Below are 26,812 nucleotides of genomic sequence, written 5' to 3' on the forward strand. Positions count from 1 at the left end.
TCGAGTGACAAGTCACTGATTCAAATAAAAGTTTCGTTCTCTCTCTCTCTTAGGTTCACTCAGGTAAAGATAAATCCTCTTCGCGCTGGTGAAATGATGACTGCTCGCGGGACTACATAAGAAAAGCCACCTGGAAGAAATTTTTACATTGTCAATGCCCGAAAAATTGGTCAGAGTCTAAATTTGTTGCACCTACACCTAAATTTACTGTATCAAAAGCCAAAATGCATACGACATCAAGAATTTTGATTTTCTTGCCAAACCCAATAGCAAACGAGCGCTATTCGGCTTTCTTACATGCAAGAAAACAATTCCTTTGGCGGTAAACGTCGAATTTCCTCCCCACATGACATGATAGAGTCCGTGTGAGTTCTGGCTAAAGGACTGGAGAATCGATTTTCTTCAAATGTTCGTCCCCCTACTGTGGTTTCCCATATTGATGAGGATTTTACGGAGATAACTGCGGATGAATTGTCACGTCCTAAAGAAAATTCCAACTGCGGCTCCAGGCCCTAATGGAGTCAGCTAGGCCATGTTATAAATTTTATGAAAGAGTCGCAAGGCGATCTACCAAACATCATAAATTATTCACCCAGAGGCGCTTGGGTGCCAACAGAATGGAAGGTTGCAAAGACTGTACCGTTACCTGAAAAACCGGGAGATGGTTAAACCCTACACAACATTAGACCCATCGCCCTTACATCAAGCTTTGTAAAGGTGATAGAAACAGCATTACATGTTCGCGTTACGAGTATTATCAATACGAGAGAGCTTCTTAGGCCATGTAAGATTGGATTCAGGCCGGGATGCTCCATATGGCGGGTGCATATTGACCTGGAAAATCGTATAGAAGATGCACGGCGCCAAGTCAGTAAGCGTCATTGGTCACCCTTGATAACACCAATGCATACGATAGCGTGGAACAAGGGATATTGCTAAGGCAGCTGCGGGAACTTCAGTTGCCCAAATATTTGCAAGCATGGATTACGCAGTTATTAAGTTGCACAGAATTGTATTGCTTTCAGAACGGCTCTTCATCGCGCACATATAGGCAGGCAAAATGAGTTCCACAGGACTCAGTCCTATCTCGGTTTATTCAATATATTACTGAACACTGTTCCGTCCCAAGAGGACGTATACACTTACGCGTATTGGAATGACATTGCACTCTTCTCATCGGCAAATGATATTCAAACATTTTACGACAACCTCCAGCGCCCTTCATCTGTTCTTGAAGCCTGGCTAAATTCCACTCGTATGGCGCTAAACGTGAACATGTGCTCATTGCTTGTATTTCCTCTGAAGGACTCAGTGCACATATCTCTGTCGTACCAGCTCGATTTCATTCCACAAGTAGATGCGGTTAAGTATCTTGGTGTTATATACGACAGCTCGCTTTCAGAGCGTGGCGCACGTAGATTATATTGCAGCTAAGGACGTTCGAGCGGTGCGTTTGTTACATAGACTGAGCAACAGTCAATCAGGGATGCGCAGGGCCACCTTTTCATCAATCTGCCGTATTTATGTATGCCCTAGCTGTCCGGAAATTCGGCTTTGTACTACACGCTGTGGCGCCTGCATCTAAGCTTCACTCCCTTGTTCTTCTAGAAAAGCAGGCAATAAAGCTATGTTTAGGCCTGCCTAAATTTGCAGCAACTGCTGTTTTGTGTCCAGAAGCAAGAGTTTCTTCTTTTGTACGTCGGTTTCGTGTGCTCGTGGCACAAACATATTTAAGGGCGTACAAATCGCCAATAAGACCTTTCCAAACAGTGTTCATTTCTGAGCTTAGTATGTTTTTCGATGCACGTTGATCTCCATTTCACACTCCTCAAGTTAATTTTGTACAAACTCTTTTCGATCTGTTGAACCTTAGGATCAGAGTGGTAAAGCCCGTTTCTGGCGCGGCAAAAATCCCTTAACATAAATTTCACGATATTTTTTTTTCCAGGCAACGCAGAACACGTAACTTAACTGCTATTTTACAGGATTATTTAATAACATCACAAACAACTGTAGTCATAGCGACTGATGCTACGCAGAACCAAGAAAAATGTGGTATTGGTATATTACGCCCTATTCTTGATCGATCATTTTCCCTGCGGCTTCCAAATTTAGTTCCGATATTTCATGCAGAAGTTTTAGCAGTAGTACTGGCCCTTCCTAAATGAAAGCCAACAATAGATTATAAAGTCGTTGTTACTAATTCTTTGTTCTTGTCTACTGCACTCACAGCACCTAATGAATATCGGGCTGTTCGAGTATTTAAATCCTTAGTACCTCAACCATCCATCTAGTGTGCGCACCTGGGCCTACAAGCACAGTTCTAAATGAATCGGTTTATTCTTTGTCGAAAGCGTCGCTAGATGGCCCAGCTATTCGAATTCTCTCTACATCACCATTGATTAAAGCTGCAAGATTTCGGAGGCAAATGATGCGAGAATTCTCTGCGCCATCTATAACACATTTATCGGATTTTAAACACTTATTGTACATCTGGAAAAGCACTCTTTGACAGTCTAGAAAAATTTAAGTAACTATTAGTAGGCTTCGCTGTCGCATACCTTCTTTAAATCTTTATTTATACTGGGCTGGTCTGGCACCCTCACTGATTTGTCATGTGTGTAGGGAAGATGAAACCATAGAACATTCTTTAATAATTTTTGGTCGACGATTTACTAGCTTAAGAAAACGAACCTGAGAAATTCCACTCCACCTTCTTGGATTGGATTTAACTGTTCCAAATCTGCTTTCTTTGGGTGCCTCTACACTTGGGCATAGCGACGGAAAGATTAGCGCTGCCATCCAAGATTTTCTTTTAGGATCAATGAGATTTAAACTGCTAATACAAAATTTTCTACCCGGCTGAATTTTCTTTCCCCAAAACTGACTTTGAATTGTTTTTACTTTTTGGTCATGATATATAGTTCAGTTTCATTAAACCATGCAGGCTTTACAATCTCTAACTTTCGATAAAAGCTTACCCGTTATATGATTTTGACTTATTTTAGATTTTGCTATAACCTCTCTGATTCTTGGCAAATTCCCCAGAGTGCTTATGTGCCAGCATATCACAAGGATCTACGTCTACATCTACACCCATGAGCGGTAGTAAGAGAAAGAATGTTATAACACCTGTTTTATCTACTGCATCATAAAATGCTGTTACGAAGCGTTTGTGCATAAACTTGCCCACACTGCAGCAGTAATTTGTAGTGTGATGAAGCCGATACACAAGCAACTTCTGTCACGGGAAATATACGTACGCCAAAGGACAAGAAAGTGTGTTTTACAATACATAAAAGGAGGCTCTCAAGAGAGATTGGCGGACGAGCAGTTTCAGCAGCGTTTCCTTCTCTCTTGTGGCCTTCGCGCTGCAAGGATTATGCTGCATAATCGGTGCTTCCAAATAAAAAAGCCTCATAACAATACACGGAAAAACCACGAAACCTTTCCCAGCACGTGAACTTATGGACGTGCATAAATTGACCAGGCGCCGTTTAGTTTGTACAAGGCATCATGTCCTTGTAGAAAGAGAAATCAGTTTTCTCCACTCACCGCTTCTAGAAACTGTCGTTCTAAACGCCTCTCTGGCTTATGCGTTTCGGTGTAAAACGTCTCCAAAATTAGTCAGAGGCAGTGACTTCCTAAAACCGCATGTAAAGAAATTTTTTTATAACGTTATCAATTTTCTCTTTGCAAGCGCACGTGCCGTGTTCACAGATGGCGCCATTGTCCCGCCGTGCATGTCAAAGAGTCAAAGAGTGAAAGAGTTTATTCAGACAACGTATGGTCCAGTTGCCTAGGGCGCAGACCCAAAGGCAAGTGGATGCCTGACAAGGAGTCTGCGCCCTTTTTGCTCCCATTAGAGAGCACAAGACATTCAGCGCATAAAATAAACACTAAACGCGATGGAAATACAGAGTGGTTGGGTAACATTGAAACGGAAGTTATTTCATATTGAACAAATATGTGCAATTGGGAAAATGCTGTAAGAAACAACAGAAAAAAAGGAGTGATCATGCCTGCAGTGACAATAGATACATAGTGATGTTATTTTTGAAAGCTTTGAATGATTTACTTTCCTGGATAATGTTTACGGCAGGATGGTGATCGTTTGAAAAACTGGAAATTATGTAGCTATGTTTCTGGGTGCCGTAGTTCGTACGTATTTTTTTCCTTATTTTAACGTATGTGCCGGGTGTTGTAGGTGGTGTATGTCGCATTGGGAGCTAAGTTTAACCTCGTGCGTTGCCTTCAGAGAGGCGTACAGTTCGGCAGCACATTTGCTCATCGAACAGGAATGGTCGTGTTTCATAGAGATCACTATGATATAGTATATTTTCATCACATTGAAAGTGATGCTGAAGAGAAATTAAAACGCGCGCAAATGCGCAGTTTCGTGCGAGAATTTAATGCTTGCTCGGCTCTGTCCCTCCCCCACGTTTAACACGTACACTCTAGAAATGGCCTAATGAGACTCGGGCAGCAACCAAGACCGATATTCAAGCCCATTGGCCACGTCGAAAGGGGCCCGTCTCAATAGGTAGTGCAAGCGGTGAAGCCCCGACCATCTACGCGGGTGGCTGGCCTTAGCCGCGCATTGCAGCCTCGGGTACCACCAGTAGGGTGGGCAATTCCTCAACATAGCGCTCAAACGCCCTATACGAAACAAAAAGACGCAATACCAATAGGGAGTGAGCGCGGTTGCTAAATTAGACCGTATAGGACCCCCACAAGCCACAACATAACCTAGAAATGTAACCTATCTAATGCATAACTAAATTCTAAGAGCTTGGGTTTGCACACAGCTTGTGTGCTGTGTTTATACCGACAAGAAGGGTAACCCTGTGATTTCAGGCGTCTCATGTCACGACATTTACGACTGCAGAACTCACATATCTGCGCACTGCATTCGAAGTTATTAAAATAGAGAGTGCCGTGTTAAAAATTGTGAACCCAGGACTGTGAAGATAGCATGGGCGTGGCGGCCTGGAGGTTGACCACAATGGACGGCCCCAGGCAGAGACGCGAGACGATTCACGTAATCAGTAACAAATAAGTTTTAATTGCATCGGGATGGAGCGGTCAGCTCTGCAAGCTTCTTGGTGGAGAGCGACACACACTCCAACTTGTGCTCAAGTCTGCTGAAGGCTGAAGTCCGTTGGCGGGGGTGTCTCTTATTGACCTTTTTAGCGGCGACCCCCTGGGCGCTGCCCATATATGATTACGTGGTGACGCGTCCATTGCTTTCTTCAACTGCCTCCCTTTCCTCCGCGTTTACATTGGGTGTCTATGACTCCGGTAGGGCTTAGTAAACTTCTGTTTCGGGAGATATCGTAGACGGTGATTTGATGGACGACACAATGTCTTGGCTGAAGCTCCACAGAGCATGCAAAAGAGCTTTGGAAGCTGATTAAGCAATATCCATAGGGCGCAAGCAGCGTACGCGATGCTCCTTTTGAAACCGAGGGTAAATATGTATTGCAAGATATCCAAACTTTCCGCTCATGAATTGAATCAAGATTAGTGTGCTTTGCTCTTCGTTCTTTATCAGGCAAATATTTTTGAAGCAGCGGCTTGTCACATTTCTGACTCAGTAAATTTCCTTAATGTGGTCCCTATCTGATTATTTCCACCTAATCTCTCCCGGGTGTGCTCAGTTCCTATATGTTTGTTCTTGCTGCGCACAAGCCTTGGAACCTAGCCGTTTTGTACATTGTGATACCTTTTAGCAAACATCTATTACCGCTAGTAATTCCCTTATTCTTGTGGACCGTCACTAAACATTCCGTTTCTACCACTCCTACGCTATCGGCATAGTGCGTCATTTATTGTGCGTATATGGTGCACATACATTCCAATGTGCGCCCGTTCACTTATTGACACGTTGGCGATAGGGTGGGCGTAAGACTCCGTACCAGTTGGTATAGATGGGTGTAGATACAGTGCGCGAAACGTCCTTTGACAGGCAGTGGCGCGACTCCCTTTTGCCATTGCTTAATGAGCGGTACCCACTTTCTCCAACATTCCGGGGCGTAAGCACTTTCTTTGAAGGTTGGCGACACAACGCTGGCGGATGAGCAAATCTCTGTATCCTCGAAGAAAGCCGCGCATCTCGAAGTGCCGGTAACACGTACGGACAGCTGCATCAGCGGTGAGTGAGTGAAGTAACTTTATTTTGGTCCAGAGAAGACGCAGGGGAGACCCCGCGCCACCCGGCTAGTCCCACGTAGGGACCGCCAAGCCGAGCCTGACGGCCCGGTCGCGGGCACTCTGGACGGCCAGGGTTTGGTCGCTGAGTTCGGGGCTGCCCAAGAGCGCAGCCCACCTATCCTCGCTGAAGGAGGAGCCGATGGCTTCACACCCCCACAACACATGGTCCAATGTTGCCCTTAGTCCACAGCGGTTCGTGACTGGCATATTAAGGAACAGATTCATTCTGTTCCTTAATATGCCAGTCACAATTTTTTCATATAGCGCACACGTCTTCAATCCACTTGATTTAATCCGGCATTATTTCAGAAGAGTGCGTTAGACAAAACTCAGCTGCATTTCCAACAGCCGATCGCACAGAAGCTAGGTGGAAGTGGTAATGGTTTCGTATACGTCTGCTCTTGCTGAGGCAACATGCAGTGCGCCGCCGAAAGCGCCGTCTCGTTTCTCCATAACAAACTGCTCCGCGAAAAAGCTCAGTAGAGCCTGGAATGCCTTCGCCGAGGCCAGCGCCACGTCGCTATTGTTCTACTGTATGCTCTAGCGCAGACAGAACCACCCGAGCATAGAGAGCACATGAGACAACAAACACATAGCGCTGAACAACCAGCTGCGAACTGCTCTGAAGGTCCGCCATCACTCCTGGCATTGAAACTGAGGAAGCGCTGTTGCGCACTCCAAAAGAAAGTTGAACTTCAAAGTGTTTTTAAATGGCAAAACAGTCGGATTATTTGCTGCAATTAGGTCAATAATATGCAGCCTAGGCCACAAAACCTGCAAGGAAGTAACCCGGTTAGAATATGACTGATGCGATTGGAATAATGATGATCACAAGATGTATTTTTATTTATTTATTTTTATTTAGGAATACTGCAGAGTCTCTTGACTCCAAGCAGGAGTAGACACAAATAGAAACACATCATAAATCCACTACAGCCATAAAAACCAAATACAATAAATCAAGACATAAAACAGTGCATATAACACAATGCAGTAGGCACAAATGGAAATACATCAGAAATCCAGAGCTGCAATAAAAAACAACAAATACAATAAATCAAGGCCTAAAACACTGCATATAACACAATGCAGCAGCCACATATAGAAATACATCAGAAATCCACAGCAGCAATAAAAAGCAAAAACAATAAATCAAGACATGAAAAACTGCATATAACACAATTTAAGTACCCTTTACCCATGCATTTTCAATTTTGTAAGAAACCCTTCGACACTTATACTGTCTAGAATATGTTTCGGTGATTTATTCCAGGCGCCTATGGTTTTCGGAAAAAAAGAATATTTAAGAGTATCGTTTAAAGCATTGTATTGCTGTAACATTTTCCCATTATCAAAACGCGAGCTTGTGCGCTGAGTATAAGGAGTAATGAAATTGGAATTGTTTATTTGTATTATGTTGTTATACATGAAGTACAAGTATTTTAATCTGCATTCGGTACGTCTAGCTTTAAGTGTATCCACATCAAGATGAGCAATAATTTCTGTCACGCTTTCAGTGCACTTACATCAGTTGCAAATGAACTTAGCCGCGGTTCTCTGAACTCTTTCTAATTTGGCAACATTTTTTTTTGTCTGTATAAAGGTCCCATATACACGAAGCATACTCAAGACATGGCCGGACCAACGCTTCGTATGCTGCTAATTTTACGTTCATAGGGGCTTTTGAAAGCTTTTGTCGAATGAACCAGAAAGATTTAAAAGCTTTAGTGCAGACTGTATCAGTATGAAGGTCCGAACTGAGATTTTCTGTTTTTATTAAGGAATGGCTCGAAGGCCTATGATGGGGAATGGGAAGAGTAGGGGGAGGCGTATTCAGAGCTGTCCTAGGAGCTGCGCGTCCTTGGAAAAGCCAAGAGCGAGTACAGAATAACCCTGTCGGAATCCATCGAGCCAGTTGCTGGTCTAATCCACTCCTCGTAGGACGACACTCGCACCGCCCTCGGGTGGTGGTCCCACTGCTGAGCGTGTCGCTGGCACTACCAAAATAGATGGGCTGCGGATGGCCGCGTGGCCATGTCACAGTCAGGGCACCTGTGTGGCGCCTGGATGCTTCTTGGTCCCCGGAGGCTGTGTGAGGGCCGGGTTTCAGCGTTGGAAGGGAGTTGGGAGATGGAGGGCGTCTTTCCCGGCGTGGCCGGTACTGCCGCCACCGCTCCAGCACATCAAGTGTGAGGACGAAGCCGGAACGGAGCCTATGCAGCACAACCTGCCCCGAGCTGGGAAGACCCGCGGGACGTGGGTCTGGGTCTGAGTGCACACTCGCACGGAGTTCCCTCTTGCGTCGGTTGGCTGCTGCTCTCAGAGCTCTGCCTGGGTCATACGGGGCTCCATTTGTCGTGTTGCTTGTGCTGGTTGTGAGGGCTTCTGAAGATCCCGGGAGACGACGCGGTTGGAAAGAAGGGCGCGCATTGCCTCGCGGGCTCTCTCATTTCCCTCGATGCCAAGGTGACCAGGGATCCAATGAAGTGTTGCAGTGACCCCGTGGGCCTGCGCACGCCTGAAGACCTCCTTGTCTAGGAATACTTCCGATGATGCTGTGTGGCGCGATTTGCAGGCATGCAGCGCATACTGAGAGTCGGTGTATATATCGATGTGTTTTGCTTGCGTGGTGCTTGAAACTTTATCCAATGCCCAGGTTATTGCGCGATAAAATAATCGTTTGACAGCGATAAAATACTGCACTCGCTAAATCTGGCAATAGCCAGAGCGTTTTGCACTGTAATTGTTTCTTTGACAAAAACAAATCTTGTTTATTAGATTGAAAACTACAAAGGTAACTAGCAAAGTTTTTACACAAAGAAATCCAACAAAAAGAAATCACAACTCTTTCGTATCTTGTTTATTTTTTATTTATCATAAATAGCATGTACAATTGCAAAGTACACATTATTTGGACCCAACAAATTTGTTAGAGGGTCCCTACCTATTGTTATTTTCAAAAAACACTTCTTCGGAAGCTGCTTTTTTTATACTGTAAAATCACATAAAACTAGGGGTGTGCGAATATTCGAAATTTCTAATACGAATCGAATAGTTTCCTTATTCGAAGCGTATTCGATTCGAGAAATGCATATTCGTAAATTCCCGAATATTCGAGGACGGCCGAATAATGGTCGAAACGGCGTATATTCGGACAGACTGTGAATAATTTAGCAATTAACGAATTATACTGTGAATAATTTAACAATTAACGAATTATATGCTTGCTCTACATTCTCCTAAGAACATGTTTATTCACTGAGAGCTTCTCATGATCCGCTCATTATCTGTATGTTCTGCATCAAGTTGGCAAGTTGGGCCAGTTGGTTGGGATTCATAGTAAGGTTCGTTACAGCGTAACACAAACCAAGGACAAAAGAAGGTACAAAACGACGACACAGCGTTACAGCACTGTGATCTTAAGTGCTGTAACGAACCTTACTATGAATGTGTACGCTCTATTCCAGTCTATCTGCATCAGGCCCGTGAGACATGATCAGTTTCGATTTTTTTTTTTACCAAGCTTTATTCCAGGGCTCTTTCATAACAATATATGATGTACTTTCGGGCTTTGTAAGTATGCGCAATAAAATATGCACCTAGAAAATGTTACCTGGACCAATGTTGTCACAGTGCATAGAGAGCCTTTACTTTCTGAACATGTTGAGCAGTCAATTTTCCTTCGCGATAATCTGTAACAAGCGTTTACCTGACAGAGCATTACCTGACATTACCTGAGTGCATTACCTAGAATGAGTGCCTCTTTACCCTGAAGCAGCCTCGTAAAATGCAAAATTATTTTTAAAAGGGTAATAAAGCTGTTGTTACCTCGTTTTGCAATTTTTAATACTACACATATATTCGATATTCGATTCGATATTCGAAGACAGTTTTTCGCCTTATTCGTATTCGATTCGTATTCGAAAATTTCAATATTCGCACACCCCTACATAAAACAGAAATATCTGAAGTAAGCAAAACAAGAAAGGGCAGTAGTAGGGAAAATTTCACACTAGATACATTTTTTAACAATTTCTGTTTTGTATCATTGACAACATCGGCACAGGAAAAGAAAAAGCGAGGATGTGTGGAAACATGCGCAGTGCTACGCATTGTCAATAAGTGAGTGCTTCAATTGTTTTACAAATGTATGCCATGTTCTTAAAGTGGTTAGGTTACTATTAGGCCTATCCAAAACTGAGTTGCCTGTAAACTGTAGTGTAGAGCGACTGTAATTAGTATTTACCTTAGACAATAAAAAACGGCAACGAGAAGCGTTCCCAACATTGCGAAGTGGGGGACGGAACGAGACTGTTGTCAAGGCTAGTTTTTCATTAACTATTTGATGCATGACGGAGGCGATGTTGTATGTTGTCAAATCGTAAATGTCGACAGCAAATGTTGACAGCAAATCTTTACTAAGGTAATGCACAGTGAGTTGTTTTTCCTGCTTATCACTTTAGTTAAAACTTCTTTCTGGGTGTCTTGGTGCATACTTGACATCAAAATTGTGTGGGTCCTTCCTTCTGTGTTCTTCAGCGCTTGTGTCTCGTCCTTGTTACTTTGTGGATGCATGTGTTGGCGCTGTTACAATTTTCATGTCAATTATCACTTTAGCTTTGCACAGAATAGAGAGGATCAAGGGAGAGCGCCCACATGTGTTCGAACCTCCGGCCCTCCTGAGGCCCGGGCCCGCCAAAAACTGCTTTATTCTGCCCAGGCTTTTGGAACGGCCTGGACCTGCGTAGTGCTCGAGCTCGGATACCGTTCCCACTCAGCGCTCACTAAACGTCTCTAGTTTTGTCTGCAATGATAGTAGGGGCTGTGGCTTGCCTGTGGAAGCCGGCAGAAGACGTGCTTGCTGGCGGAGCCGCATCATCAACAATGGAAAAGTTAGAGACCCCCCCCCCCTCCCCCAAAGAACGCTTCACTTAAAAAAAAAGTCAAAGTTAAGGCCAAAAGGCAGAGCATCGATTGTGATAGCAAATTAGCAGACAGCTATACTAAATAAGGAGAGTGGATTAATCGGTCGTACACAAAGGTAACCATTCGCTTGCTAAATGAGCAAGCATGGCGTCACGTACACCCAGGAAAACATAAACACATCTCACGCGATGACCGCGTACGATCCCTGTCGAAACGCTGGCGTAAGCAGGGAGCGAATCAACATTTGTGCTGCCTCACGCTTCAACGTGAACTAAGTGACAAGAACACAGGAGACATGAAGCTATGAGCCCTCGGTGCACCTAGCCTCTGCCCTCATCGGGGATTGCTTTCAAGATCGGGCCCGCGTGGCCGCGCCCTACGCAGCCGCCGCCTGAGTAGAACGCCATCCTCCCTTCCCCCACCGATGCCTTGTACGCGACGGAAGCCAGATAACTTCCTCCCCGCCTTCCTCTCTTGCGCGCGCGAGATCTAGGCACCATCCTCGGCTCACCCTAGCGCTGCTCAGAATACAGAATACTCGCATGCACATGACACGGCGCGTAGTCACGATGTTATCGCACTTGGGCTTTACACGAAACATCACTGCAACGCCGACCATGGGAATGTGCCTAGAGTGTCTATATAATTGCTATCGCAATAAAAGAAAGCTTGGAGGGAGCATAATGGCTGCCAGCTAGTCCCGTCAAGCCAGCCTTCTTTGATGGCGCCCGGCGGCGCCGCCCCTTTCCCACCGATGCAGTGTACGCGATAACTGTTGGAGAGCAGCAGGGCCGGATTAAAAAAAAAAATGCGGGCCCTGGGTGAATGCGCGTGCTGGCCCCCTTTCCCTATACTGACCTCCCCCTGTCACCTGCTACGCTACTGGAAATATGCCATGTTTCATTTTAATTCCACCAAATTAATATAACGAAGTGTGATCAACGGGATTATTATTATTGTTATTATCATAAGGAAAACAACAAACCTTGCTTGAAACGCGTGCTGTTGTAAACACCAACACATATGTACACTTTGTGATTAATCTGCATTCTGCTTTCCGCAAAACCTAGGCTTCAAGGAAAAGTTTAGTGCACTCAAGACGAACAAGAACGTAGAAAAGACAACGCAGCTCAGATATCGATCTTTCTGAAGCTAGGCTTTGTTTGCATCACTAAGTTTAACCCCGTGAGGTGACGCATGGTTGTATGCAAACATTCTTAATTACAATTCAAGCATCACACTGCAGTAATCGTTATACACGTTAGTCTATAACAATGCAATAGATATAAACAATACCTAAGGCAATACAAAAACCATAAATATGAACTAGAATACAGATGAAAATTACCAACTGTAATTACAGAACATTATTTGAAAATATTTTCGTTAAAGGTAAGATAAGCAAGGACGACACCAAATAAACGTCAAACGATATGTTGTTACGACTGGGTTTACATAATACTTTAGATGAAATTGCTGAGGCTCAACGTTCCGCACAGAGGGAGCGGTTGCTAGGTACACCACCGGGTAGGTATATATTAGAGTCAATTGAAGAATCGGTGGCTGTGTCGCACGATAGGGCGCCCCTACACGAGTTGAACGTGAACCTTAGGGCAAATATCATGGTTCGTCCATTTCCGCGGAATGTGCACCCCGTGCACAATGTAGGGAGGCGGGTCGCGAGAGCTAGGGCTTTGTTACGAGAAGCAAAGGATCAGGAGGAGGAGTCTGCGTTTGTTGACGCCGCATGGATTAATGGTAAAAATGCTTATTCGGTGGTGGTAGTAGATGGCAAAGGGAGCGTTAGAAATGCTGCTTCCATTTATACCAAAGATCCGGGGGTTGCTGAACAGGTGGCTATTGCTCTAGCACTAATTGATTCTAGAAGAGTTTTGGTGTTTAGCGACTCGCGATCTGCGATTACAGCCTTCTCGAGAGGACTTGTTGCGGAACCGGCTAACAGACTGCTGCAGGGTAGGAATATCACTTCGCATACCGTTACTTGGTTCCCGGCGCACATGGGGACAGTGGAGGGAGCCCCGCGTAACCTCAACGAGGTGGCGCACAGGGAGGCACGAGGATTAGTGTGCCGTGTACTCCCTGAAGGGGCTGGATCTCCCGCTCCTGAGTACAGGGACCAACTGTTAACCTACAACGAAATCACCAAGCTATTGGATAACGACGACGACGAAGTTTCCCTGCTAAGGTGGCTGCTCACCGTTCCTGTGAAAAATCTCGCCTTCCGCGTAAATACGTTCCATACATCAAGAGATTGGACCCCAAGACATCTGAGGACGCCCCGGACGCTCATGCGCAGTCTGGTTTTCTGACATTCAGCGAATGTCACTCCATCGGCCCTGCAGCTGAATTGTACACCGGGACTAGGCCTAGTGGCTCCGGTGACGCGCTGGCGGCGGTAGATTCACCGGCGGCGCTCGTCACGACGGAGTTACCGGCCGCACAATTGACACCTGAGCCTGGATCCCAGCTCCTGGTTCCTGCTCCAAGTCCTTCGGCTACAGCCCAGCCATCGCCTTCCCAAAATGCACATCAGACCGTGAGTGATCTGCCCACAGGGCGGAGCCCCGCGATGGCTTCCCAGGCACCGATCGGGAATGGGGCTCCAGTTCTTGTGCATGACGAACCGAGTACCCCTATGGACTTGTCTTCTGCGCTACCATCTGTGGCGTCGGCACCCCGTGGTTCTCAGAAGCGTCCTTCGGAGCAATCTGCACCAGATTCGTGTTCGGCCAACAGCGGCTCCCAAGGCAAGCGTTCCTGTCTAACGACTGACCACCCAGTTGTGTCGACACCGGGCTCGGCTTGCTATAAAGCAACCATTAAGGCTCTGGCCCCAACAAGCCTCACGGAGATTCCAAACAGGATTATTCAGGCGAACCTAGACGCTTGTCTTGGCACCACAGGCTTCCGCGGCTTCGCGGCCCGGAAGAAGTCAAATACCATCGCTGTGTGGCTCCCGACATTGGCTGCTGTCGAGCGTTTGCAAACGCTTCAACGTCTCTCGATAACGAGCGAGGTCACCGTGCCGGTCCAGGTGTACCTGGTAGAGGGCTCGGATCTACAGCGCTGTGTCGTTTACAACGTTGACGTTGGCGACGACCAGACTGCTCTCCAGCGTGAGCTCTACTGTCCTACTCACCGTGTCATTCAGGCGCGTTACATGGGAAAGGGGCGCTCTTGCATCGTCACCTTGCAGGGCCCACCAACTCCTCCAGCCCGCCTGTACTACTATGGCTGCATTCTACGACCTCGGCCATATAAACCCAGTGTCGTCTATTGTTACAACTGTTTCCGACCGGGCCACATGCGCCGATCCTGTCCATTTACAGCGCCAGATGAAGCTGTATTAGCTGGCGCCGTGTCCTGTCGATGTGGACTCTGCAAGACCGACGACCACGAGATCACTTCTCCAACTTGTCCCACAAAGCAAAAGGCCACTCCGAAGGTTCGTCGCGGGATCCCTAAGCAATGGCCTCAGCATGCTGCAACACAACCAGTGCCGACATCAAACAGGTTTGCGGCGCTCCAGTGGGATGACGACGACTGGCCAGAGCTTTCCGAGCCCGACCCGCCTGCACCTCATTCCCAACAGACTTACAGTGACAAAGTTCGCAGAGACCGCCGTCGCCCGCTGGTTATACAGAAGCAGAGCGGGCTGGAACATCCGCGTGATGATATGGCAGCAGTTGACAATCAAATTGCCCGCCTTTTAGCGGAGGTATCCAAGCTCCGACAGCACCGTGAGCTACTTGCGCGTCGGCGACGTTCAGTGGATTCTCACACCAATACAAGTATCGATTCCGCTGCATCATCGTCTCTGTCACGCCCTGCTGTATCGGTCGCAGAGTCTACCAGATCTCCAGCTCCGTTGCCGGATAACTCTACAACATCCCTTTTGCGGTTCATGGTCAGCCAGTTATCCAACCTGACATCTGTGATTTTGCAACGCCTGGACTCGTAATCAAAATGGCGGGCACAGGTGTTTGTGGCGTGCTTCAGTGGAACTGTAGAGGGCTCTCCACGAAAGTGGGGGAGCTTAAATCCCGTCTACGTATGAACAAGCTGCAGGTGTGGGCCCTGTTACTACAGGAGACCAACGCCTTGCCTGCCATTCCGGGCTTCAGTGGATACGTGTCTCCTTCGATGAGTGACCGTCGCGTGCACACAGCTGCCCCTCCAGGAAAGGCGGCAGTGTATGTTGATACGCGCTATCCTCAGGTCTGCCTTTCTCTTGAAAACTGGTGTAACTCATATCAGGAGGTAGTGGCAGTAGCTGTGAAGTTACCCAAGTCAACTGTTGTGGTAGTGTCATACTACATAAGACCAGCCGGTGGCTCTGCTTCAAGAATTAATCTGGGCTGGTTAGTGAATGTCCGTCGCCAATACCCAGCGTGTCCTATTTTAGTTGGTGGTGATTTCAACGCCCCTCACCCAGATTGAGGGTACCCTACTTCTAGCCCTCGAGGTAGGCGTGTGCGGGACGCCTTCGCGGATGCGTTGTTTGTACTACTGAACCATCCCGATTCAGCAACGCGAGCTGTGCCTCAAGCTCGACGTACAACATACGCACCGGATCTTACGTGGTGGTCGGGTCCCGGCACTCCTACTTGGCACCTGGAGCCCGACTGCTGGGGTAGTGACCACCACCCTATCATCATCGGCCTTCATCCGTCGCAGGCCCGCCGATTGCGCCGCAAGTGTTCTGTGGTCAATTGGGACAAATTTCGCGCCGTTCTCCAAGACACCTCTGTGGACTCGTCATCACTACTTGTTGACCGCATACAAAGCGCGCTCAATGAAGCCACAACCATCAGCTGGGTAGACGTCAATCGACCGGCACCGGATATCGGCCTGCTCAACTTGTGGGCTGCTCGTAGACAAGCTGAGCTGGCAGCATCCCGAGACCCCACTTCTGCACAAGCACGTACAAGACTGAATTTCCTTACTGCTAAAGCCCGCAGATATGAACGCGACCTCTCGCGGAGGCACTGGCATACGTGGTGTGAACGGTTTTCCACCAAGACATCGAATGCTTCTCTCTGGCGAACCTTCCGCGCCATGGAACACGGTGGTAGCCGTCCACACGCGGCAGCCACAGCCTGCTTCGCTGCTGGCTTGTCGCCGGATGATTTCGCCAGAGAAGCAGCCCGGAGGTTCTTCCCGCAGTACGACGTGTTGCCTCAAACAGCCAATGGTGCTTCCTTGGCAGGCATTCCGACACATATCGACAGGTTACCATCTACGGCAGACTCCGAGGGGATTGCAAGCTCTTTCACCATGCCTGAGTTGCTTGCAGCGATAGATGGTACCAGTCGCAAGACAGCACCAGGTCCAGACTCTATTACTTATGAGGCCTACAAGAACCTGAGCTCCGCTGTGCTGCCTCAACTCCTCGACACCATTAACAAGGTATGGCTAGAAGGCGTTGTCCCTCCAGGCTGGAAGTCAGCTATTGTGATCCCGATTCCGAAACCAAGCAAGCCGCCGACTGACCTTGGCAACTTTCGACCCATTTCCCTAACGTCAACGTTGTGCAAGCTTGCTGAGAAAATGCTTGCCACACGAATGTCGTGGTGGCTAGAGCACCACGGTTTCTACCACCCTGCTCAAATTGGCTTCCGTCCATCCATAGGTACTGAAAATGGGCTGGCTGTCTTGGCACCCTCGGTTTTATCGTCAACTCGTAGCCACAGTGTCCGTACTGTCCTCGCTATGGACGTCGAAAAGGCGTATGATAACATCAGTCAGGCTGCCATCTTGGCTTCAATTGACATGCTGCATTTTCCCCCCAGAGTACGGAATTTTGTCAAATCTTTCCTTGAAGACCGACATTTTGCAATTCGCCTCAGTGGTGACGCCGTCGGCTCATTTGTCCCTCTTCGTGGCGTACCCCAGGGATCTGTATTATCACCCACATTATTCAATATTGCTGTCATCCCGCTTGCATGGCGCTTACACGATGTACCCGACATAAAGTTCTTGTTGTACGCTGATGACATCACGGTATGGAGCACTCATCACGACCTGCTGACTCAAGCCGCTGCCCTTCAATCAGCTTTAGATATCACGGCGACTTACGCTTCTTCGGTCGGCCTTAGGCTTTCCGTCAGCAAATCTGCTTACATGTCAGTCGCCAATCGCTGGGGCCGGCGTAAACTCTCTGCAACACCCATTCGTCTTCATCTATCCGGAACCCCTCTTCAACAATGTTCAACTATAAAAATTCTGGGTCTGACGGTACACGAGTCGGGAACCGGAACTGCTTGGCTCTCCAGCGCTAAAAAGCAGGCAATTCAAACGTTGGGTCTGATTAGGCGCATTGCTCCTAAAATGGGCGGCGCCAGCTCATATGTTGCACGACAATTGGTAAAGGCGGTAGTGCAACCACGCCTTATTTATCAAGCCCAATTCCAGCATTTGACGAGGGCACAATGGGATCGCCTTGAGGCTGTTAATCGCGAGGCAATGAGGGTCATCACTTGCCTTCCCCGCATCACCCCGATCGTGGCTCTCCAAGAAAATGCGCAGCTCAACACACTAGATGAGCTGGTGCAGCAGCGGCGTGATGCTCGCAGGCTTAAGGCCAGCCTTTCACACGCAACGAGTGCTCTCAGGGCTTACGCTTTCTCGAACTCGCTTCTACCACCACCATCGCCAGTTCTTCCTCCCTGGCGTTTTGTACAGCTGAGTGACAACAAGCCAACTGATATACATCGCCCGACATCAACTCACGCGGCGGCATCGCTTCGTGACCGAATTGTAGATCAAGATGCCCACCTGCCGCTTGGCTCCATCGTCCTTTACGTTGATGCAAGCATTAAGGGCTGTGAAACAACCACTGCAATTTATTGCCCATGCGCATCTGCCCTTAATAAGACGACCCGGTTTCAAGTCCAAGAACCTCCTTCCTACTTTTGTGCTGAGCTCCTTGCTATCCGAGAAGCGTTGTGCTCTGTGGCCGCCTTTCCCTTGGTCCCCACGGCCCGCATCGTCATCCGCACTGATGCTCTCCAGGCGACGCGGCTTCTGCGACGCGTCAGTCGCAGCCCTGACATATGCCAACAGATCCATCTTCTGGCGGCACGCATCCCGCAGTCAATATCTGTCGAGTGGATCCCACGCGACCTTCTAAGCTTCCAAAGCCGTGCGGATTCTGCGACCCGTCTAACGACCTCTCCATCGTCACCGCCTCAACTCTTTCACCTAGATGATGCCACCCTCCTTTTAACACGAAAGGAGCACCTCCGGCGCCGCACACGTGCTCTCATACCTCCGTGTGCGGTAAACCTTCCCCGCGGTCTTACCCGTGCAGAGGAGGTTGCACTTCGGAGGATCCGGGTCGGGGTTGCCCTCACTCCTGCCGTGACTGGGAAGTGGCCGCACTTTCGCCCGCTATATCCTCGTCCTGAGTGCCCACTCTGCAAGTCGCCAAACGTTGAAGCCGACATCCACCACCTGCTGTGGGTTTGCCCTGCTCTGAAACCGACGAGGCTCCGGCACCTCGCAGCAGCGGGACTCTCGCCGCATAATCTGAGCCATTACACTGCTTGGACGCAGGGACCGCATTATCGATCCCTCTTGGACTTCATTAGGTCAGCAAATCTATTTTCATTCATTTAATCATCCTTGTTCACCCCCATCCCATACTCTTGTATGCCCTGAGGCATTTATCATCGCATTAAAAAAAAATCACCAAGCACTATTACTTAGGGCGCAGGGCATTCCCGTTGCCACATCCTAAATTAAATAGGCCGCAGGCGGTTACATTAAGGCTTCTGCAGACACGGACGTACCCTAACCCTGTCATCATGAATAAAATTAACCCGGACTGCGGGGTTTCAGTCTATTGTGGTAAGTGTGGGGGTTTGCTCGATTTACAACACATGCTGTGGCGCTGCTTGGCGTTGGCCGGTGATGGTTCTCGAGGTGAACAGTGGTGGCAGCGAATGCTGCACAGTGAAGTGCTGGCGGACCAGCTCAGGGCTGTCCAGAAAGCCCGTGTGATAGCAGAGGGGCCCGGCCTCTCTGTACCGACGTGGGAGTGGCCCGCATCAGTCCCAGACTGATCCCTCAGGACCTAAATAAAGTTCTTCATACCATACCATACCAAATAAACGTGGCACTATCAAAAACAGCAAAAATACAGGTCTTTCTAACTACGCTAAATATCACAAGAAGAACAAACAAGAGACGAACAACGAAGATTTGTATATCTTGAATTACACTGCTCAGTGTTTCAATGGCAACGTGGAGACTGGGAGGCGACACAACGAATTTATTGGAACTAATTATGTATAGCGCAAACAGTCCTCTTTTAAAATGGCATCTTTTGCGCCTTCCCTTTGGCAAAAGCAGGTACACTCTGTTCAAAGGATAGATGGCGGAGGAGGTCACTTTCATTGGACATGATAGTAAGCGAGTTCACCTTATCGTCAAGGAGGCTCGAATGAAGGCGATTTTATATCAGCGACAACTTGGAAAACGATCGTTATATATGCGGTTTTACGTGCCAAAACCACTTTCTGATTATGAGGCACGCCGTAGTGGGGGACTCCGAAAATTTTGACCACCTGGGGTTCTTTAACGTGCACCTAAATCTAAGTACACGGGTGTTCTTGCATTTCGCCCCCATCGAAATGCGGCCGCCGTAGCCGGGATTCGATACCGCGACCTCATGCTCAGCAGCCTAACACCATAGCCACTGAGCAACCACGGCGGGTGAAAACGATCGTTCGGTCTCACAGTTTGCCACGGGTACTTTAAGTACATTCACAAAGCAATAGAAAGGTTCGGAAACACATCAATAAGCTTTCTATCGTGCAGCAACTTCATTATTCCCAGGAGACTCGTGTCCTGGCCAAAAGAGTTGCGCAGAAAGTTCGGAAACTGAACTATTTCAGTGGAAAATGCTGGCTCCAAATCATTTTTGTAGGTTTTCACCAACTTCTCAGCCTGCTATGCCAGAAAGGCCTCGCTTCCAACTTGTGTCAGTAATTTCAAGAATCCGAACCTTTCGCAGAGTTCAGTGTAGGCAGCCTTTCGCACTCGCAAAACAGAGCCTAGACCGCCAAGTACAACATTGTAGGCCTCTAGGATAAACTTTTTTTTCTACCTTGTGGCGCACTATCGCTTTTTCCGTCCGGGTGCTTACTCAAAACGATGCGTTTGCCCTCATCCTGATAACATTGATTGGTACTTAGCGTGCGTGCTCTCTCTTCGAAGGTATCAAAGGGAGGTCGCAAAGAATTAACAAAGTCTCCTAGAGCGCTCAGCAGGTCTATAGCAGTTAGAATATCTAGGTCTGGTTTCTGAAGTGCTGCGCTCGTTTTGTCAAAGGACTCCAAGATTTCACTCCAGAGAATCGCCATGAATGCAGCCTCTAGTATTGTCATTTTCTTGAAGAGAGAGGGCGCTCCGTTCCTAGTGTCACTGTTTTCTTCCTCGTTCTTTGATATAGCTTCAAGGCCACACAAGACTGCATTGAAATTTTTCAGAATGGCCTTACATGATTCAGCGTGTCTTGACCACCTAGTCTCAGAGAGACTTTTCAAAACAAGCCACTGGCCAGTTCCGCCCATGCTGTCCAAAAGATACCTCCATCGCTTAGGTGAGGCAGCAAAGAACACATACAGTCTCTGAGAACAGTGAAAAATTTGACTGCCTCAAGGCAACTGTCAACGCTACACGCGCCAACTAAGTTCAGTGAATGACCAGCACACAGGGCGCAGACTTCCAATTCCTTCAGGTGTTTGATTTGAGCTTGCAGTCCTTTGCATTTTCCTTACAAATTACTCGCTGTATCATAAGCGTGGCCCCTACAATCATCAACTGAGATGCCATTGGTTGTCAAGAGGGACATCAGGGTATCGAAAAGATACAAGTCAGTATGCCATTCAATTGGAACAAATCCAAGAAAGCGTTCGTACACTCTCCCATTTAAATAGTATCGTAAAACAACTGACAGCCGATCAACGTGTCTAAGGCCTGGAGTCGAATCAACAATTAAAGAGAAGTATTTACGCGTTTCACTTCGTCAACGAGACGTTCCTTGACAGCCTTTGCAATATGGTCAATAAATTCATCACAAATGGTTTTTGACAGACACGATGGCTGACCTTTTCCTTTGTTCCCGTAGCGTTTGATGTGCTCCTCTAGGAAGGGATCAAACTTGGCAATGACCTCAAGCACTCCCATATAATTGCCATTTCTCGGTGAACCAATCTCCTCGCTGCCCCTAAATGCTAGTTCGCGCTCAGCTAGAAGCTTAACAACAGCGACTATGTGCTTGAACACCTCTTTCCAGTAAGCAGTCTCAGTGACAAGATGCTTAACCAGCTCCTTGTCAATTGTGCTGCTCGAGTTAGAGCGGGCGAGCCATGCTTCCACGTAGTTCCGGTGCTCGACGCTGTTTTCATGTGCGCAAATCTTTTCTTCTGTTCTTTTTCAATCACAACAGCCGTGCGTCCTGAAAGCACTGGGGTTGTTCGAAATCGAAAATAGTTTGCACATGAAACAGTAAACGTAACCTTTGGACTCCGAGTACATTAACCAGTGTCGCTCGTACGCCTCCGCATTTACAGCCTTTCGCACGAAAAGATGAGGTGACATATAGCTTAGCACAATACGTTGGCGGGCTAGATGGTGCGAATCGATGAATACATTGTGTAGCGCAAAACAACAGACACAAGAAAGATGACAGGACAAGGAGCTACTCTCAACTGGCATGATTTTATTGCGTCACTCTTTTATAGACCGCTCAAACTAGAGGAACATGCGCAGTGAGCACAATGAGGTGGAGCCACCAACATCCGATCCAAAGAGCGCACTCATGCGACATAATCCAAAAAACTAAATTCAGCGCTGTATACAGCACTGAATTTGGTTTTTTGGATTCTGTCGCATGAGTGCGCTCTTGGGATCGGATGACAGAATCCAAAAAAACAAATTCAGCGCTGCTCTCCAACTTCCCCCTTCACTCTTCCAAAACCCTAGCCCGATCAGAGAACATTCCATGCCCCACGGTACGCGGACAAAAGCACGTGTGACGTCTTCTTTCCTTTTCTGCCTAGACTCTGCCATCAGACTCATCATCATTTGCTATAGGACTCATCCACCCCCGCCCAAATTAGCATCACGGTAAAGAAAAGTCAGATGGGAGGCACTGTTGGGTACTGCAGCACAACCTTTCTATGAGAAGGACAGGGGCGGAGCTATTCGAGAGGTTGAGGATGGCGTGGTGGTGACGAGGGGCGAGGGAGATTTAGGTCCTCATCCCACGTTACATGTTTTAGGTGTTTCCCCTTTGCCCCTCCTCTCCAGACAGCACTGGACAGACGGACTGACAGGAAACCACGAAAACTCTTCCAAGCAAACGCACTTCGCTTCGTAAGAGAGAGGGCCCCATCAGGGTGGCGGGGGATTCCTGTTTTTGCAGCTCGCCAAGCTCTCCCCTAATGATCAGGCTAAACACATGCTGTTACATCAGGCGCGGCACCCCGTCTGCTCGTTCTGGTTTTCTCGCTTTATAGAGGCTCGAAGTTCCATTGTCCATGGCTCCATACACTAAGCAGGTTAGAATAAATGGGCCCCCTTCTACTGTCCGAGGTGAGGCCCTGGGCTGCAGTCCCCAGGGCCTCACCTCGGAATCCCCCGTCAGGGTGGCGGGGGATTCCTGTTTTTGCAGCTCGACAATCTCTACCCAAATGATCAAGCTGAACACATGCTGTTACATTAGGCGGGGCACCCCGTCTGTTCGTTCTGGTTTTCTCGCTTTATAGTCGCTCGAAGTTCCGTTGCCCATGGCTCCATATACTAAGCAGGTTAGAATAAATGGGCCCCCTTCTACTGTCCGAGGTAAGGCTCTGGGCCGCAGCCCCCTTAGAACCCCCTCCCTTAATCCAGCGCTGGAGAGCAGGCGCTCCATGGTTGCCGGACCGCTTCAAGACACTGTTTTAACGTGATAGCGTTAAGAAGCCCATGTCGCAGAGAATCCGGTGTCGGCATGCCGCGTCTGCGTCCGGCATAGAACGTCGTCTTGGCAAAAGATTTCCGCACCCTCCCCCCCCCCCGATATTCGAGCCCTCCATGTGAGGCAAGGAATTTTCCGAACTATTTGAATTTATCATGCAAAATGTGTGGAAAAATCGTACGCTACGACTTACACACAACCTATAGGCATGATAGCTCTCGGATTGTAATTTGACTATAGGAGAAAACATAATTCTGTTACGCGAAAATTCAAAGGAACCCCTTCACACACACAGACCGGCTGCGGCGTTCGCAGACCGGCCGCGGCGCCCGCTATTTGAGCGCGCCGGTGCGATGGGTGTCTTCGAAGACACGGAGCAGCGCGCCCGGTTCCTTGCAATACGTTCAGCTGGCGCTCGCCTCCGTCGCATTGCGCTCCACGCAAGAGGCCATGTCTCTACCACAAAGCTTGCCTTCGTGCATAGCGTTTTGTTGCTAGCGTTTCGCGGTAAACATTACGGTTACATGCGCTCCAGTTGCCAGGAAGTGTGAGAAGCAGTCAGGGATCTTTGAATGCTAGCGCGTCCTGCTCTTAAAGGTGAAGCTTAAGCGTCCCCCAAATTTTTGTAGCCGGTGGCTGTTAGTGGCGCCCTCGTCACGATCGAGCCTCGCCACACGCTATGCGGTCCATTCTCTCGCGTACAAGTCCGCGTGCGCAGCGGCTAAACTTTACGGATTGCGCGTCACGTGTTGAGCGCGTCACGTGGTGAGTGTGGTAAAACTGTGTTTAATATTTGGTGTGTTTATTTCTGACAAAGCTTCAGCAAGCGGCAGCCAGGCCGAGTAAAGCTTTCTTATCCTGATTCTGGTAATTGATACCGTATGAGCCAGGCTTGGTAGAATTTTGAATGACTAGAAGAATATTGAGTGTAAATGAAGGGAACTCGACTGAGGAGAACTTTCGCGAGTTTCTGTCCGAGTGACCCAGCCTGAGCAGAATGCCAATGAGCCTTCGTCCGGGCGAGCCCGGCTGAGTAGAACTTTTGGTGAGTCTGAGTCCGAGTGAACGATAAGTGAAAAATGTAACTTGTGGGTTAATTTGAATGAGTACTGTTGGCTTTGCCGAACTATAAAAATAGTTGCGAGTTATTACCAGTATGCCTAGCCAGATGTATTCCGAGAAGTCACTGATACGAGAAGCGTGCTTTTGTATGCATCAGGAAAAATTTGTAATGCATTCCCACACATACGCGTCGCACATATGCATAGGGTACACATACCAGCCCAATCACCTCTGTTGGCTTCATCAGCTTCAATCTGAAGTTTCTGCGTTCTTTAGTTCAGATTTTTCACATCTAAAGGAATACTAGTGATATGCATCTGTATATGTGGCATTATTGAGAATGCGCTAAATATTCCCTTCTGTAAATTTCGTCGAGCATTCAAACAAGAAGTCGCAGTCTTGCCCGAAAGGCTAAGCATCGATTGCGATGGAACATTAGTATACAGCTGTAAGGAGTTAGGATGGTAGTTTTGTCGACCGTATAAAACTTGGAAGCATTCGCTTACTGACTGAATTAACATCCACCATGTGAGCGTGCACAAGCCAACATGAACACATCACACTCCATGCGCGGGGACACTCGCTGTCAAAACGTTGGTGGGAGCAAGTGTGGCAGCAGCAGCGAGAGAAACGACATTGGTGCTGTCTATCGCTTCAAGGCCGCGGCGGCGAGAACACAGCGCGCACAAAGGTATTAGCTCTCTGTGGATCTTTTTCAATATAGGGCGCACGCGGCTGTCCACACTACGCACTTGCTGCCGGAGTCGGAGCCGAACGCGTTCCCTCCCGCGCTGCCTACCCGCATTCCTCCATACACGGCGCGCTAGATTGAGCCGCGTTCCCCAGTTCGTCTTGCGCCCGGTCGCGAAATGCGCAGTTGCTGCAGCAACAACGCCGCCGCCCCTCTCCCTACCTCGCATCCTGCCACAGCCTTTGGCGCGATGGAAGGCGGCGCGTTTGCTCTCCGCTTTCCTTCTTCGCGCGCGCCGGCTTGAGCCGCGATCATCCGCTTCCCTCGCCTTCTGACACTCGCACATACAGCATACGACGCGCGGCGATGATGCTATCGGCATTAAAATTTATCCAGAACATTACGAAGACGGCGGCGCCGACGGCAAAGATGCGGCTGGACTGTCCGTATAATTGATATCGCAATAAAAAAAAACAACTACGAAGGCACTTAAGTCTCGTTACGTGCATAGAATGTGAAAGCAGTATGCCCCTTCCGCGAGATACCTTTTACTTGGCCATGTACTCGCATTGGGCAAAGTCAGTTTTGAGGGATGGCCAAGTCAATTTTGGGAGTGGGCCAGGACGGTTTTGAACGTGGGTCATATAAATTTTCGAATTGGCCGAAGTCAATTTGTTGTGTGTGGGACACGGCGTCCGTCCGACGCGTGGCTGCGTACCGTGGGATCTCACAGTGCGAGTCGCAACAGGTCCAGCGCCGGGAACGTGACGTCATCACTATATACGTATACTTCCTTGCCATCGGTTGTTAACGCCAGATGCTATTTTCCGTTTCATGGGCCATATAAGGCCTTCGCCTTAATAAAAGTAACTATAGACTGGACGTTGCCTGAAAATGACAGCGTACCATAAGTAAGGAAGACAAAGGAATTATGCAAAATAAAAAATAGTGAAGATACCTTTACCTATGGAACATCAGAAGAAGAGCTGCCGCTTGACAAAAGCCTACACCTGTCGGCAGGATACTGGGCTTTAAAAGAAGCGAAATTAACAAAATGGTGGCAACCGCTTCCATTGAATCAGCCGATCAAGCCGAATAAACTTGAAATGGCAATAAATGTAATGAAGCATTCAAGCCAGCATAAACAATATAGATAATTTCCAGTGTCATTGCAGAGATAATCAAGCAATGAAGCAAGCATGAAGTATGTATATAATTTCCAGTGTTATTGAGTAAATATAGTCGCGCATAAAATAAATAATGCTGGTCCACGTTAAGCTCAATATTCAACAGTTCATGTTTTGCATGACTGTAGAGACAATATCAGATTTTTTCCCGCCATTGAGGTGGCTGCCCTGCCCGTGAAATCAACGAGAAGAATCGGGCCTCCAATATGTACGACACAAAGGTAACGTCCAAAAAACAAGCGGCGTTTCTGTTAAATAAGTAATGCGCTACTCCGTTTAGTGGAGGAAGTTTCTGGAGAGGAAAAAAAAATTGGAGGACGCTTAAGCTTCGCCTTCAAGAGTGGGACGCGACAGCGTTCCCGTCGACCCGCCAAGGGGTATAAGACAATGCGCTACAGCACATGCGCCCCGCATCGGACTTAGCGCCCACCTATCACGCGGTGAGCGTCGAGCAACGCAGCGTTCGGCGGGGCAACGAAACGTGCGCCTGAGCGAACGAAACGAACCAAAGAACTCGGTGTCTCGGAGGGGAAACTATCTACGCCAGCCAAACGTCGTGATCGGCACGGGCAGAGAGATAGATAGTAATCTAAACCGGGAGCACGGCGAAGCGTCGTCAGGGGAGAGGGAGTCCCGCGACGCGCCTGGCAGCGGTCCCAATGCGCGCGCGGCGCGCCTCCTGTCGGGGCAGCGCCGTACATTGAGAGGAGGGGGTCTTCTGTGTTTGCCGCAAGATGGCTCTGC

The sequence above is a fragment of the Dermacentor albipictus genome, chromosome 10, assembly GCF_038994185.2.
Source record: "Dermacentor albipictus isolate Rhodes 1998 colony chromosome 10, USDA_Dalb.pri_finalv2, whole genome shotgun sequence".
Taxonomy (NCBI): Eukaryota; Metazoa; Arthropoda; class Arachnida; order Ixodida; family Ixodidae; genus Dermacentor; species Dermacentor albipictus.